Source organism: Grammomys surdaster, unplaced genomic scaffold (assembly GCF_004785775.1).
Source record: "Grammomys surdaster isolate TR1022 unplaced genomic scaffold, NIH_TR_1.0 191, whole genome shotgun sequence".
Lineage (NCBI taxonomy): Eukaryota > Metazoa > Chordata > Mammalia > Rodentia > Muridae > Grammomys > Grammomys surdaster.
The window spans coordinates 16,978,634-16,994,969 of record NW_021604636.1 but is presented as its reverse complement, the minus strand read 5'-3'; the positions used below and the strand labels follow the sequence as shown (position 1 = coordinate 16,994,969).

The 16,336-nt window shown below is 37.5% G+C and overlaps 1 protein-coding gene across 3 annotated transcripts in view; it reads left to right on the top strand.

The window, feature by feature from the left end:
• Positions 1 to 16,336, top strand: part of Mbd5 (methyl-CpG binding domain protein 5) — a 370,386-nt gene that overhangs the window by 158,582 nt on the left and 195,468 nt on the right. The window lies entirely within an intron of this gene.

The window sequence follows — 16,336 nt, the reverse complement described above, 5'->3', positions numbered from 1 at the left end:
CCCCTGGGGCATCCAGCCTTCATGAGGTCAAGGTTCTCTTCTTCCACCTATGCCCAGCAGAGCCCTCCACTTTTACATATTCAGCTGAAGCCCTGGATCCCCCCCTAAGTGCTCCCAGGCTGGTGGTTTAGACCCTGGGAGCTGTGGTTGGTTGGTATTGTTGCTCTCCTCATGGTGCCACAAACCCTTTCAGCTCCTTCAGTCTTCACTCTAACTCCTCTATTGAGAACCCCATGATCAGTTCAATGGCTAGTTGTGAGCATCTGCCTCTGAATATGTCTGACTCTTGAAGGCCTCTGAGGAGATATCCATATCAGGCTCTTATCAGCATGCACTTCCTGTCTTCCACATCAGTATCTACCTTTGGTGATTGCACATGGGATAGATACTCAGGTGGGGTGGTCTTGAGACGGCCCCTCCTTCAGTTTCTGTCCCTCACTTTGTCTCCATATTTGCTCCCTTGAGTATTTTGTTGCTCCTTCTAAGAAGGACCGAATCACCCTCACTTGGTCTTCCTTCTTTATGGGCTTCATGTGGCCTGTGAGTTGCATCTTGGGCATTTCAAGGTTCTAGGCTAATATCCAATAATCAGTGAGTGAATACCATGTGTCTTCTTTTGTGATTGGCTTACCTCACTCAGGATGATAATTTCTAGTTCCATCCATTTACCTAGGAACCTCTCGAATTCATTGTTTTTAATAGCTGAGTAATACTCCATTGTGTAAATATACCACATTTTTTGAATCCATTCCTCAGTTGAAGGACATCTGGGTTCTTTCCAGCTCCTGGCTATTATAAATAAGGCTGCTATGAACATAGTTGAGCATATGTCCTTGTTATATGTTCAAGCATCTTCTGGGTATATGCCTAGGAGTGGTATAGCTGGATCCTCGGGTAATGCTATGTCCAATTTTCTGAGGAACCGCCACACTGATTTCCAAAGTGGTTGCACCATCTTGCAGTCCCACCAACAATGGAGGAGTGTTCCTCTTTCTCCACACCCTCGCCAGCATCTACTATCACCTGAGTTTTTAATCTTAGCCATTCTGACTGGTGTGAGATGGAATCTCAGGGTTGTTTTGATTTGCATTTCCCTGACGACTAAGGATACTGAACATTTCTTTAGGTGCTTCTCGGCCATTCGAGTTTCTTCCGTTGAAAATTCTTTGTTAAGCTCTATACCCCATTTTTTAATAGGGTAATTTGGTTGTCTGGAGTCTAATTTCTTGAGTTCTTTGTATATATTGGATATTAGCCCTCTATCAGATGAAGGATTGGTAAAGATCTTTTCCCAATTTGTTGGTTGTCCTTTTGTCCTATTGACAGTGTCCTTTGCCTTACAGAAACTTTGCAATTTTATGAAGTCCCATTTGTCAATTCTCGATCTTAGAGCATATGCCATTGGAGTTCTGTTCAGGAACTTTTCCCCTGTGCCCAAGTATTCGAGGCTTTTCCCCACCTTCTCTTCTATTAGTTTCAGTGTATCTGGTTTTTGGACCCGACAAAGAAAGAGAACTTCAGACCAATCTCCCTTATGAACATCGATGCAAAAATACTCAATAAAATTCTAGCAAACCGAATCCAAGACCACATCAAAACAATCATCCATCATGATCAAGTAGGTTTTATCCCAGGAATGCAGGGATGGTTCAATATTCGGAAATCCATCAATGTAATCCACTATATAAACAAACTTAAAGAAAAAAACCACATGATCATCTCACTAGATGCTGAGAAAGCATTTGACAAAATTCAACATCCCTTCATGATAAAAGTCTTGGAAAGATCAGGAATTCAAGGCCCCTACCTAAACATAGTAAAAGCAATTTACAGCAAACCAGTAGCCAACATCAAGCTAAATGGAGAGAAACTTGAAGCAATCCCACTAAGATCAGGGACTAGACAAGGTTGCCCACTCTCCCCCTACCTATTCAATATAGTACTGGAAGTCTTAGCCAGAGCAATTAGACAGCAAAAAGAAGTCAAAGGGATACAAATAGGAAAGGAAGAAGTCAAAATATCGCTATTTGCAGATGATATGATAGTATACTTAAGTGACCCCCAAACTTTCACCAGAGAACTCCTAAACCTGATAAACAACTTCAGCAAAGTGGCTGGTTATAAAATCAACTCAAACAAATCAGTAGCCTTCCTCTACATGAAAGATAAACAGACTGAAAAAGAAATTAGGGAAATGACACCCTTCACAATAGTTGCAAATAATATAAAATACCTTGGTGTGAATCTAACCAAGCAAGTGAAAGACCTGTATGACAAGAACTTCAAGTCTCTGAAGAAAGAAATTGAAGAAGATCTCAGAAGATGGAAAGATCTCCCATGCTCATGGATTGGCAGGATTAATATAATAAAAATGGCCATCTTGCCAAAAGCAATCTACAGATTCAATGCAATCCCCATTAAAATCCCAACTCAATTCTTCACAGAGTTAGAAAAGGAAATTCTCAAATTCATATGGAATAACAAAAAACCCAGGATAGCGAAAACTATTCTCAACAATAAAAGAACTTCTGGAGGAATTACCATCCCTGACCTCAAGCTGTACTACAGAGCAATAGTGATAAAAACTACCTGGTATTGGTACAGAGACAGGCAGGAAGATCAATGGAATAGAATTGAAGACCCAGAAATGAACCCACACTCCTATGGTCACTTGATCTTTGACAAAGGAGCTAAAACTGTCCAGTGGAAAAAGGACAGCATTTTCAACAAATGGTGCTGGTTCAACTGGAAGACAACATGTAGAAGAATGAAAATTGATCCATTCTTATCCCCTTGTACAAAGCTCAAGTCTATGTGGATAAAGGACCTCCACATAAAACTTAGCTTTCTTACAAAGTGTACTTTTGTCACTATTTGAACCAGATACAACAATTGATACAGCCTTTGAGGCAAGAGACTTTGTAGCTATCTCCCTCTCCCCATAGTACTCTATTTTCCAGATTCCATTAGAGTACAAGTACTTAAAATCTGGTTTCTCTTGAATTTTTAGTTAGCAATTAATAGTTTTGTTAGGTTTGTTTTTTTTTTTGTGTGTGTGTGTGTGTGTGTGTGTGTGAATTTGGGCTCTTTTGTATTTACATACAAACTGTAAGATTGTTTCTTCTGCTTTCTTTTAATATGAGATTCAAATCTGAGGGAAGTTCCATTGAAAATTCTGAGATACCGACTATCCTGGTATCAAAAGAAGCTATTACTCAACCTGTATTACTCTGAATAAGTTCAGATAAAAGGTAGAAAAACCTCAGGACACCGGAGAAATCACTTAATTTATCATGTCATCAAAATGATGCGTCAAGTCTCCCTAAGTTCCCATTTGACCAGGGAGAACAATCCGCTAATGAGCAATTATAACTCGCCAGCTCAGTGTGCTGATTGAAAAGGGCAAATGCTTAGTTGGTGCTCATCTGTGTTCTGAGCATTCTTCTGACTCTGATGACACGTGTACATATATAAACTGGGACACATTTAAACTGAGTCCCTGCACTTACCATGTAGATTAAACATGAAACTCTGCCTGCTTGGTTTCTTAGTGTCTTCATGCCTCAACTAACAGTCTGTAAAATGGAATACTCGATTTTGTTTTTCAGATTATTGAAAGAGTAAAATTAAATAACTCACATAAAGCATTTACATGACTAATGATGATAATTTATAATACATTTCAAATATTCTAAGTAAGTAGGTTTTCTCACATAAATAAACATACTATTTTATACACTTTGTAGTAAGTCTTTATTAAGGTTTCATATAAGAACTTGGTTTTATTTTCTTACTGGCATTTTCTTTTCTAGATTTTTAGTTCATTCTATAAAATTCTATAAATTTTGACATAATTTCTTCTTCTATATAAGAGCAAATTACAATTACCTGAATTAAAATATTTTTATGATAATTCTTTTTACCAAGTTAGACCTGTATTAAGTGCAAGAGTCCCAATACATGATGCCTTTTCAGAAAAAAAAGTCTGAGATAAGGACTTTCAGTGTTCTCCAAGCAGTCTGTGATGAGCCTTTTAGCTACAGTCTTGTGTCTAATCAATATGAATGTATACATGTGGTTTGTATATGTGTATATTATTTTTAGGCATTTCTGTATGTATATATACACATATAGATAGACATGTGAACTTATTTTTTAAAATTGGCTCAAACCATTGTCTGACAGGTTACAAATTCTCACTCAGTAACTGATGCTACCGTCTTGTAGCAGAACCTCTGTTTTAAAGAAATCCCAGCGTTAGCTTTATGTTGTCCTTCAATTATTTTAGTTTGGTCCATGTGTGCACGTGCACACTTACCCAGTATACATGTGCATGTCATTTGTGTGTGAATGTGGAGATTAGCAGACAGCTTGCATAAGTTGATTCCTTTCATCTACCATAAGGGTCCTGGGAGCAAAGGTACTCAGACTTGGGCACAGGTCTTTACCAGCTGAGCCATCTTCCCAGCCTCAGCTTTGGTTCTGGATATGTTCATCCAGAATGTATAAGATAATCTCTTCCAGTCACAGTCAGTTGATTGTAGAAGTTATTGCCATCAATAAAAACATTCACAAATGAGAGAGGCTGCTCTACCCATTCTCAAAGTCTTTCTAAAGAACAGTCACTTGATGCACTCCATTTAAAGTGAGCCCCAATTAAGAAAGAATGAAGCAAGAAAATTAAGAAAAAGAAAACTAAACGTATCCCACAGCTATACCTAGATTAGGCTTAAGTAACTGGAAACCTATGTCCCTGCCAAATAGAGTCAGTAAACTTACCCTCACAACTGCATTTGGTAGTATATAAATTATTAGTACATTTAAGTATTATTTTATACCTCTCATAGCACTAAAGATAATCGCGTAGAGGGATTAATGTGTTAAAGGGGATCTTATTGATACAGATTCCACGGAATCCTTCATTGTTTTCTTGAGTGCTGCTGCTCCATAAAAACTATGATGTATAATATACAAGATGTGTAAGAGGAAAGTGATTTGATTGCAAAGCAAACAAAAATCATGTCATCTAAATGGATATTAAATACAGAATGACTACCTTAGGAAGCTCTAAAATTGTCTTAGAATAAGATTCATCAATATTTTGGACATTATTTTTTTAAAAACAATATAAAGAATCCACATGAATCACTTTTTAACTATAGGGATAATCCCCCTCCTCTGTGTAAGTATTTTCCTCTGATGTGTATTTGATAAATCCTGCCCTGACAGTTCTGTGTCGTCTTACTTTATTGTTTTCTTTCATTTTAGTTTTGAGCTAGAAGTTTGCTTTCTGCCCAGGATGCTCAAACTCCTGTGCTTCTGCTTCTTCGGCTTCAGTCTCATAGTAGCTGAAATGAACTGTTTGCCACCTCTTGATGATTCTATTTTAAATTATCATCTCTCCTATACTCTGTACCCCCTTCATAACACGTGAATTTTCTAATAGTTATATAATCTCCATGTCTATTTTCTGCTCACACTAGAAGTCAAAAAATACTGAGTCAGTCTTTGTACGGTATGATAAATATACCTTCTCAAAGAGTTTATAGATGTGAAACTCACATTTAAAATAAATAAATAAATTTTAAAGGAAATATAAATCAAAGTAAAGTTGTTTTCCAACAGAAAGTGATATCATTTCACTAGGAAAAATGACATGTACATGTACTGATGTATTCTAAAAACTCTAAAAAATACTCAGCTCAACATGAGGGTATGCTTTAAAAGCAATAACTTATGAAGCCCTTCTGGTGTAATTAGTGTAATTAATTTGCCTTTATATGCTTGTTTTTATATCTTTGGAAGAATTTTTAAACTTTTTTATTTAAGTTCAACATTAAGGTTATTACTCATTTATTTATTTATTTTAAAGTATATTTGTGTGCCATCAAGTTGACTAGGAATTGTTTTATGAATTATCATAAATACTAAATTCCTAATGGTGCTTAACATTTTATTAGGGAAGACAAGCAATAAATATGTAAATAGTTACATAATTTTAAAAAGTAGATTGCTAGAGAGAGGTATCAGTCAGTGTGGTGATTGCTATTCAAGCATGAGAGTACCTGAGCTCAACCCCTTGTACCCACAGCAAAAGCTTGGCATGCTGGCATGTGCTGCTAATCAGCACCGGAATGACAAAGACAGGAGGATCCCAAATGCTTACTGAACAGTGAACTTACTCTAGTCCAGGAGCCCATGGTTAGAGACCTTGGGACTAGAAGGCACCATGAATACGTCCAAAGAAATGAAGCAACCCGCTGACACGTGTGAATGACAGTGACCACCATAACTTGATAACCTAAAGGGGCAGTGGTAGCATGTTTGCCTTGGCAGTAAGCAGCAGCTCTCTAATTTGATTAGAGTTTCCCTCAAAAAGCTAGAGAAACCTGATCTCGAAGGAGAATCTACAACCACCACTTTATTAAACCATCATCACCCCTAACTAAATTCTAAATACTTGACCTTTTATGAACATATACATGTAATTCTCACCATATCCAAGAAAGTTCTCCTTGCTGCAAAGAACATTACAGAAAACCACAGTTAATCAAATTGCAGAGTTGTAGAGCCTAGTTCCAGTGGATATGGCTACAAAACACTCCCATTCCTAGATTCAGTGAACATTTTAGAATTGTAGAAGATGGGTGCAGAAAGGTTTTAAGAGTCAGAGAATCAGGAAGTTTGTTGTGAAATTGTGTCTCCAAAGAAAGTCAGTAACCACACCCCAGAAAGTCTCACCATCATGACTGACTAAACATGAGCTGAACAAGAACAATAGGTGTGCCAAAGTGAGCCAAAGAAACCCAGAAGGTTTCACCCCTACATAATGAACTACAGGCATCTGAGGCATGAGAATAAGAGAAGTTGTCTTCCCCAGGGAAGAGTATACCAATTGGTTATTAATACTAAATCATCAGCCCTAAGAACATACATACAAGTAATATTATACAGTCTGAGCAGGTTGTTCTTAGGAATATTTATATAATATATATATATATAACAACTAATGAAAAAAACACAGGCTATGAGTTTGAAAGTGGGCAAGGTGGGGTCATGGGAGGATTTGGAGGAAGAAAGGGAAGGGGTGCTTCTTAGGGGTTTGTCGCTGTGATAAAACACTATGACCAAAGTAACATGGGAGGAACAGGTTTATTTGACTCCTTCCACATCACTGTTCATCATCAGAGGATTTATGTATATATATAAATTATATATAATAAGCATATATATATATATATATATGCTTATATATATTCTTATTAGTGTATAGATAAAACAAATGTGCGTGGACACAGCATAACCTGAAAAAAAGAACAAGAAAGGCTAAACATAAGGGTTGAGAAAAGCCTGAATGCAGAAAATGAACACTGTGAAAGAGAATATAAAGCTAATTGGTATTCTAATTCTAATTCTGTCATGGATGTATAAAAGTATAAAATTTACTGTAAAACACCATAGCTCCCTTTACAAATACCTATTCTAACTATAAAGTTAATTAAGTTCTACAAAAGTGCATGTGCATAGACTTTGGAAGCCAGTTACTGTTGGTGTGTGATGTTTTTATTTTCTTGCAAGTTTTTGATATTACGTTTTTATTAATCATTTATATTTCATTATTCATTTACATTTATTCATTTACATTTCAAATGATATGTCCCTTCCTGGTTACCCCTCCATAACCCCTCCAGGGATCCCTCTCCCCCCTCCTCTTTGCCTCTATGAGTGTGTTCCTTCACCTACTCACCCACTCCTGACTCACCACTCTAGGATCCCCCTATGCTGGGGCTTCAAGCCTCCACAGGACCAAAGGCCTCCCTCCCATTGATGTCAGATAAGGCCATCCTCTGCTACATATGTATCTAGAGCCATGGAACCCTCCATGTATATATACTCTTTGGTTTATGTTTTAGTCCCTGGGAGTTCTGGGTGAAGAACTTAATTACATCATTTTTTCCTTTCCTTTCCTCCCTCCAACCCTCTCAAATACCCCTAATTCTTTTCCAAATTCATGGCTTCTTTTTTCATTATTTGTTGTTATATTGTTTGTTCATTAATTGTGTGTGTGTGTGTGTGTGTGTGTGTATGTATATATTTTCCTAAATATAAATGTATAACTTGCTCTGTCTATATATATAATGTTACTTGTATGTGTTTTTTCAATGCTCCTTCTTCTCTGTGGAAGTCTATTTTTTATAATCTGTCTGCCTCCTATTTTACAGTATTCCTTAAGTTTTAGGTGCCACAGTTGTATTGTAGATATTTGCATTGGGACAGGTCTTAGAACTCTGCATTTTGAATGGTTGTGCATTTCTGTAGTGGTCTCTGTCTGATACAAAAAGAAGTTTCTTTGATGTGGGATGAGGTCTATATGCATCTATTAGTATAATAACAAGTACTCAGAATGTAGTTAAGGATTATCCTAGTTTAGGATAGTGATCTTTGTAGATTCTCCCCCAAAATCCATTGCTTTACTAGTTCTGGGTAGTTGGCTAGGTTTCCATGATCAGGCATGAGCTTTTTCCTGTTGAGTGAGACTTAAGTACAGTTAGAGAGCTTTTGGTTACCACCAAGATATGTTTACTATCACTGCACTCTTGGGATTACTGGGCTCTGCTGGTTGTTGTGGTTCATAAGTTTCATAGCAAGGTAGGACTTTCTTTTGAGGTTTGCATTGTGGCTTCTGGCACCATGAAAGTTAGTCCTCAAGGAGTCTTTCATGTCAGTTCCAGCTCAGGGGCCTCTGGGCCCTGCATCTGAAGTACATGCTGTCTTATGCAATTAAGGCTTGCAATTAAGGCCACCTCTGAGGCCAACAAAGAATAGCAATAGCTTGTAGTGTTTGAGTGTCTCTTGGAAAACCCTGACCAACAGCTAAAAAGAGCTTCTCATATATGCCTGCTAATAGGGTTTTCCCTTTGAGTCTTGCAAAGGAGAGAACATTGTCAGCCCAGATGGGAAAATTGTATTTAAAATATATGTGTTTGTCTACATATGATATATGTTTATTTTATGGTAAAGTATATAAAATTTTAAGTAGAAAAAAATGGGGAATAAAAGTTGAGATGTAGCTGGGCGGTGGTGGCACACGCCTTTAATCCCAGCACTTGGGATGCAGAGGCAGGCGGATTTCTGAGTACGAAGCCAGCATGGTCTACAGAGTGAGTTCCAGGACAGTCGGGACTACACAGAGAAACCCTGTCTGGAAAAACAAAAAAAAAAAAAAAAGTTGAGATGTGAAAGAACTGATCAAACATATATGTATGTATGTGTGATGTGAATAATTTTTAATAAATAATTAGTAGCAGAGTATGCTTCTGATTGAGGTACATATGAGTGCAGTAGCACACATGATAGAAGAGGCGGTAGGTAAGATGGTGAGTGAGAAGTTCCACAGTCCACATACTCCTAAGTATCTCCATTTCACTTGGTACCTGAATTCTCTGTAGAATGAGTATGTGCAAACACAGAAACAACCAGACACCTGTGGGTTATAAATACTACCTATGTTTCCTAAGGAATTAAAAGTACTCTTCTTCACAGCTTTCAGTCTTGAGTTTGTTGAGCATTAGAACTGAAGACAAGGTTATGTTCCAGTCACAGTGAAGCATCTGAATAAATATAAGATTATAATTTTTCAGTGTATCTATGTTTGATACATTGTGGCTCCATGGATAGAATTACTACAAGCCTATCTTAGCACAAAGGCTGGAAATAAAAGCTTTCCTTTTATGTTAACATTTATAACTGAAAACTAACAAAGTACTTAGAGCACTTTGATATTATGATGAATTTTAAGTGAAATAAGAGACAAATATCAACTGCAGAAATGTTCATTATGAATTGCTGTCTGGTATTGTCTGGTATTCATTACTGTATAGCAAATATATCAAAGATCCTTTCTCAAATTTGAGATACTCTAAATCACGAAATAATCTTTCCCCAAGAAGTTAGAAGACAAGTGAACAAGATGTATAGAAGGAGTCATACAAGAATGCACTTGTGCTATTTCCTCTCTGGGAAGAGGAAGTGAAGCATTTTTCTTCTGTGTTAAATTTTTACTTTAAAGAAAAATCCATTACCAGTCATCTCTTAAGTGGAGCAAAGATCGGCTTTCCTTTTCCTCTTCAGTTTCTGGTTGGGTAGTATTCCTAATCAATAGGTCTGAGGCAGGGCAGACTCCTATGTGACAAAGTAGAGAGAGTGCCACCCTACACATAAAGCTGAGAACTTGTCTTAAAATATGCTGAGTATCTGAAGAGTGGAAAAGGCAAGGGATGACCATACCAGAAAGAAGATGTGAGGCTGTATACATGGGTTATCTACGTATTTATACAAATTGTTTATTTTCACTTTCTATAATCTAAGTATATTTTGTCATAGATGTATCATATTTGAAAGGGCTCTACAATTCTTGGTGGGCTTTTAGGAAATGAAATCCTGATCAACAATGATAAAGCAGTTACATCATAAATGCTTCCCACTCCTACATAGGGCCCCATCCAGTCATTCATCCTCCTGAGGAGATTGTCTTGAATGGCTGCCTTCTAGCAGATGCACCTGTACCTCCTGAACTGCCTGGAACCATCCACTCTGCAGTTCAGCAGAGCAGAGACATCTTTATTTACTCTTTAAACATGTTACTAAATCACTAAGTCATTTTTTCTCAGAATTGTACTTCACGCGTTGACATCTTTTTTTTAATTTTTTGTAACCACCCCTATAAATTACACATAATCCTAAGATTATGGGGGACCAGTGAAATAAGACTTCAAATTACAGTCTAAGTATCTTTTTTGTCTTATTAGTGATATAGTCATATGAAATTAATAAAGAACAGTTCTGGCCTCTTTTAAATTTATTTTTATTTACTTATTTTTATTTATTCACTTTAAATCCCACTCACTGGCCTCCTCCTGGTCACTCCTTCCCACAATCCTTCCTTCACCCATTACTATCCCCTTCTCTGAGTGGGTGGGGGCCTTCCTGGATATCCCCCAACACTGACAATTCAAGTCTCTTCGAGGCTAGGTGCTTCCTCTCCCACTGAGGTGAGACAAGGCAGCCCAGCTAGAACATATCCCATGTACAGGCAACAGCTTTTGGGGTGGCTCCTGCTCCAGTTACTCCAGACCCACATGATGTCCAAGCTGCACATCTGCTACAGATGTGCAGGGAGACCCAGGTCCAGCCCATGTGTGTCCTTTGGTTGGTGGATCAGACTCTGAGAGGTTAGTGGACTTTACTGGTCTTCCCTTGGAGTCCCTGGCACCTTAGGGGCTGCAGTCCTTCCTCCTGTTCTTCCATAAGAGTCCCCGAACTCAATTCACTGTTTGGCCTTGGATATATACCTCTGCCTGAGTCAGTTGGTGGATCAAGCCTCTCAGCAGACATCCATGCTAGATTCCTGTCTGCAAACATGAGTATTATTAATAGTGTCAGGGATTGGTGGTTGCCCATGGGATGGGTCTCAAGTAAGGCTGGTTATTGGTTGGCCATTCCCTCAGTCTCTGCTCTATCCCCAATCCCTGCATTTGTTATAGACATGGTAAGTTTTTGGTAGAAAGTTTTGTGGGACAGTTTGTGCCCATATCACTCCACCAGTGTACCTACCTGGCCACAGAAGACAGCTTCCCCAGGCTCCATATCCCAGTGCTGTGGGTCACAGCTAAGGAAACTCTCATTGATTCTTGGGTGCCTCTGCCAGGTCTCCATCTCTTCCTGGAGATGCCCTCTATTTACCTCCCCCCCCCCATTACTCACAGATTTTCATTCATTCTCAAGGCCATCTGACCATTCCCCCTGCACCTCCCCACACTGAATCCTGAACTCTCCCACTCGCTTCATGAGCCCATCTCCCACCCAGATCCCTCCCTCCATCTGCCTCCCATGATCATGCCCTTCTAAATGAAGCTAAAGCATCTTTGCTTGTACCCTCCTTACTGTCCAGCCTCCTTGGGTCCATGGAGTATAGCATGAGAATCCTGTATTTTATGGCTAATATCTATTTATTAGTGAGTACATGCCATGCATGTCCTTTTGGGGTTGGGTTACCTCGCTCAGGATAATATTCTCAAGATCCATCCATTTGCCTGCAAAATTCATGATGTCTTTGTTTCTTATAGCTGGATAGTATCCCATTGTGTAGATGCACCAGTTTATCTTTATCCAGTCTTCAGTTGAGGGGCATCTAGACTGTTCCCAGTTTCTGGCTATTATGAATAAAGCTGCTATGGACATAGTTGAGCAAGTGTCTTTGTTGGGTGGTAGAGCATCTTTTCGGGTATTTTCTCAGAAGTGGTATTATGTTTTAGTGGCTAAAGAATAACTAAGACTACTGAAGTAGCTCAGATAAAAACTCACTGCAAAGATTTAGGACCTGAGTTGGAGCCCTGAGACCTGCATGGTGCAAGGAGAGAACCAACTCCTGCAGTGTCTTCTGACATCCACATGCGCACTACGGCATGCATGGACCCCACTCCCACACAAACAAATGTAAAACAAAAATAATAAAGAGCAACTGAAGCAAGACACTATACATAGATGAGTTTAAAAGGAAATTTCCACAGAAATTTGATGAGCAGTTAATGCAGAACATAATCTATTTCTCTTAGCTAAAAATCAGTCACATTCTGCTGTCTTTTTCAAAAGTACCAAACTGGTACAAGTTGGATCACATGTCTGAATTACTCACATATGTCTATGGAAAGCTAGATAGATATAAGTTAAGGGTCATACAATAAACATTTTACCTTTATTTTAAACAAGACGTAATCATCTCTCCAGGACCAACAGTAGATTTATGAATAGCCCTGTCAGCTGTAAGAGCCAACATTTGGTGTTTAGGGTAATTTGGGAAGCAGTCCTAAAAGATTTCTGTTACTGTGAGTGACTCTAAAAATGTAGTATATCTTATATTTACTAACTTCTTAAGATAAAAGTATTTTCCCCAAACTGTAAGATAACTTTGTCCTTTGACAGTTTTGTAAACTATAAATTCAAATGTATATAATTGTCATGTTTACAGATAATTAAATATCAAATAATCTAACCAGTGTAGTGTTATGGGGACCTAGCACAACTGTTAAAATATAGATTCTTGAACACCTTCATATCCCAGCTCCACCAGTTAGATCCTTATGAAAGATTATGCAGTGTAGTCTTTACCGTTCATTTTCATTCTCTTCATAAACAAAGGGAGCTTCTGTTTAAAAGAAAACTGTTACTGCATACCTCAATCAACATTTAGTTTTTGCTCAAGTGTTTGATGAAAACAGCAGTAGGTGTGTTCCAGGCTGGACCCAGCTGCCCTAGGAGCCAAGTGGAGATGGGTGTTTGTTGTTTGACTTAGTGTGAGGCTCGGGAGTCATAGCACCTGGTTGATGAAGCTTCTTGTTGTTTGTATTATTAGCACACCATCAGTGTCTGAAACTCAAATTCTATGACTGTAATCAAACCTCTTAAGAAGCTTACAGTTTTTAATATGAGTGTTAGTACATAAGGAATAACTGTTCAGAGGTGGTAAATGTTCCCTTGTTTGCTTTTTAACAGAGCCACAGAAATAGACAAGAAATCAAGAGCACAGAATATTTCCTTTGATCAGTCCTCAGAACCCTGAAACATCTCTAACTCCATCAAGCACAGAGCACAGAGGAAAGCCCACCTTAGCAGATGGCCACAGAGGATGTCAGGAATTTCTTGGAGGCAAGCAATTAAATATTTGTGGAATAAGTTTTCTGTCTTTTATCCATATAAAATCAAATAGTGTTTTAGTGAATATTGGGTTCTTGTTAACATGTCTATCTCTTGTCTTTTCACTTTCTTCTTTTCTTCAGCATTGTTGCATGTCAGAAGTTGTGTTAGGGTGCTTATCTCTTACCTGCAGGATTACATGGGCTAAAGAAGCATTAAATCCATAGGAAGTGAGGACTTAAATAACAAATGAACTACCCACATTTGAAAATGAGTCTGTTGAATTTATCTTGGACAAATCTAAATGAAAATACTAAATATATTTTGAGGTTTAATTATTGTCTGTTCATTTTCAAGTTATTTGTACCATTTATTAATTTATATAACTTGAGTATTTTCCTCTCCTATTTTTAACAAGTATTCAAGAGAGTCTGGGAAAGCCATCATACTCTGTCCTCCCAGCATTCGATTTTATCAGTCTACAGCATCAGGAGTGTTCACTGAGCTTCTAGGTTCTTTTCTGGCAGATATTATTATTTTCAGATAAGTACGGGCTGCCATCTTAAAAATTGAAATTAATTACATTGTCATTAAAGAAAAGTTTACATAGATAGAAATTGACAGTTCTTTTTTAAAAAATTATATAAGCAGTCTTCCACCCTTTTCATATTCATAAAAAATAAAATCCCAAGTAGATGGGGAAAAGGGTGAAATTAAAAAATAACCTCTTGGTGCTGGAGAGATGGCTCAGTGCTTAAGAGCACTGACTACTCTTCCAGAGGTCCTGAGTTCAATTCCCAGCAACTACATGTTGGCTGACAACCATCTGTAATGGAATCCAATGCCCTCGTCTGGTATGTCTGATGACAACTATAGCATACTCATATAAATAAAATGAATAAATCTTTTAAAAAATAACCTCTTTAAAATGTAAGGAAGCATGAAAGTTTCAAGTAGAGAAACTGAAGTAAGATTTGAATTTTTTAGTTTTAATTCAACTCATAGTCCTAACATCCTTAGAAAGTTCATCTACCCTGCTAGACCTATAACATTGCTTTCTGAAACTAAGGGAGACCATACATGTTTAAAAAAAAAAAAAAAAAAAAAAACACTAGGTTAGAGCTTAGGGGTCTTCTTTTAGGAGAGTCACAGTCAGTTCTTTTGTTTAATTGGGAAGCTTTGGGACACCAGATCGTCAACAACAACTTTGAGGCTGCGTTGCCCTTGCCACATGGTGACAGCAGTAATGCAGTGTATAATCATGCGATGCTTAGCAGGTACACTCCAGAGCTTATGAGCTGCTTCTATGCTGCCTTGTGTCTGCAAAGAGCTGCAAGGTATGCATCCAGGGCCACCTGCACCAGCCTGACAGCTGCTCAGAGAAGCAGGAACATCTTCATTTAACCTTAAATACTTTACTAAGTCACTGTTTCTAAAGCTTTTTTTCCACAAATTGTTGCATCTTTTTTAGTGTTTACTATTGTGAACCACTAAAGTACTTTTAAAACATACTAGAACTTTACTAATTTTTTAACAGAAAAAAATAGTTTTGTAGACTAAGTTCTTCCATCAAAAATCTGTTCAAAAATAACTCATCTGTATACCATATCTTGTTTCAATTACTCTTCACTATTTTTGTTTTACATTTGTTTGTGGGAGGAGGGGTACATGTGTGCACATGTGGATGTCAGAAGACACACTGCAGGAGTTGGTTCTCTCCTTTTGCCATGCAGGTCTCAGGGCTCCAACTCGGATACTAAGTCTTTGGAGCCAGTATTTACCAGCTGGGCCACCTACTGGTCCAGTTTTAATTATTCTTTAGCCACTGTAATACAACCTATCATTGTCAAATAGCCTTAATTTATGTTTTCCCAACAATACTAACAAGTCACCTCTTATTCTTGATTAATTCATCCTATTTATGACCATATCATTAATAATGTGAAGATACTTAGATTATAATTCAACATCGTATTTCATTCTTCACTCGTGATTTTAGGATTAGTTGCAATTCACAGTACTGAAAACTTTTACAAGTTAAAAAGACAATCAGACTATGTAGATGGAAATTATTAGCTTCATAGAGCAGATTATGATTAACCACTTAACCTCAACTATAGCATTCACCAAATGTGTTACCTTGTAAAAAATTACTAATTTTGACCCTCAGTTTATTTAGCTTTAATTTTTGAATGCTAATATTAGGCCAATGTTGAGGGTTAAATAATATAGATATGTAAGTAACAGCTTAGGTATTTAGCAATTGCCAAAACTCACTATTGAGAAAATATTATGCCAATAGTTGTTTTCCTGAGTCTTATGCAAATTGTATACATTCCTAATTTTGTTAAGAATTTTAGGATTTAAATAGACTTACTAAAATTTTGTTACATTAACTACTATTATTTGAAAAATATTCATTTCATAGGTAAAAAATGATTGGAGAAATCATGAGTTTCCTAGGTCACTAAGAAACTACTTCAAATTTAGTGACTTAAAATGCAAAAACTATTCTCTCAAAGTTGTGTAAACTAGAGACACCAAATGCATTAATCAGGGAGATTTTGTATGTGTGCATATGTGTACTGTGTACTCTGTGTGTGTGTGTGTGTGTGTGTGTGTGTGTGTGTGTGTGTGTGTGTGT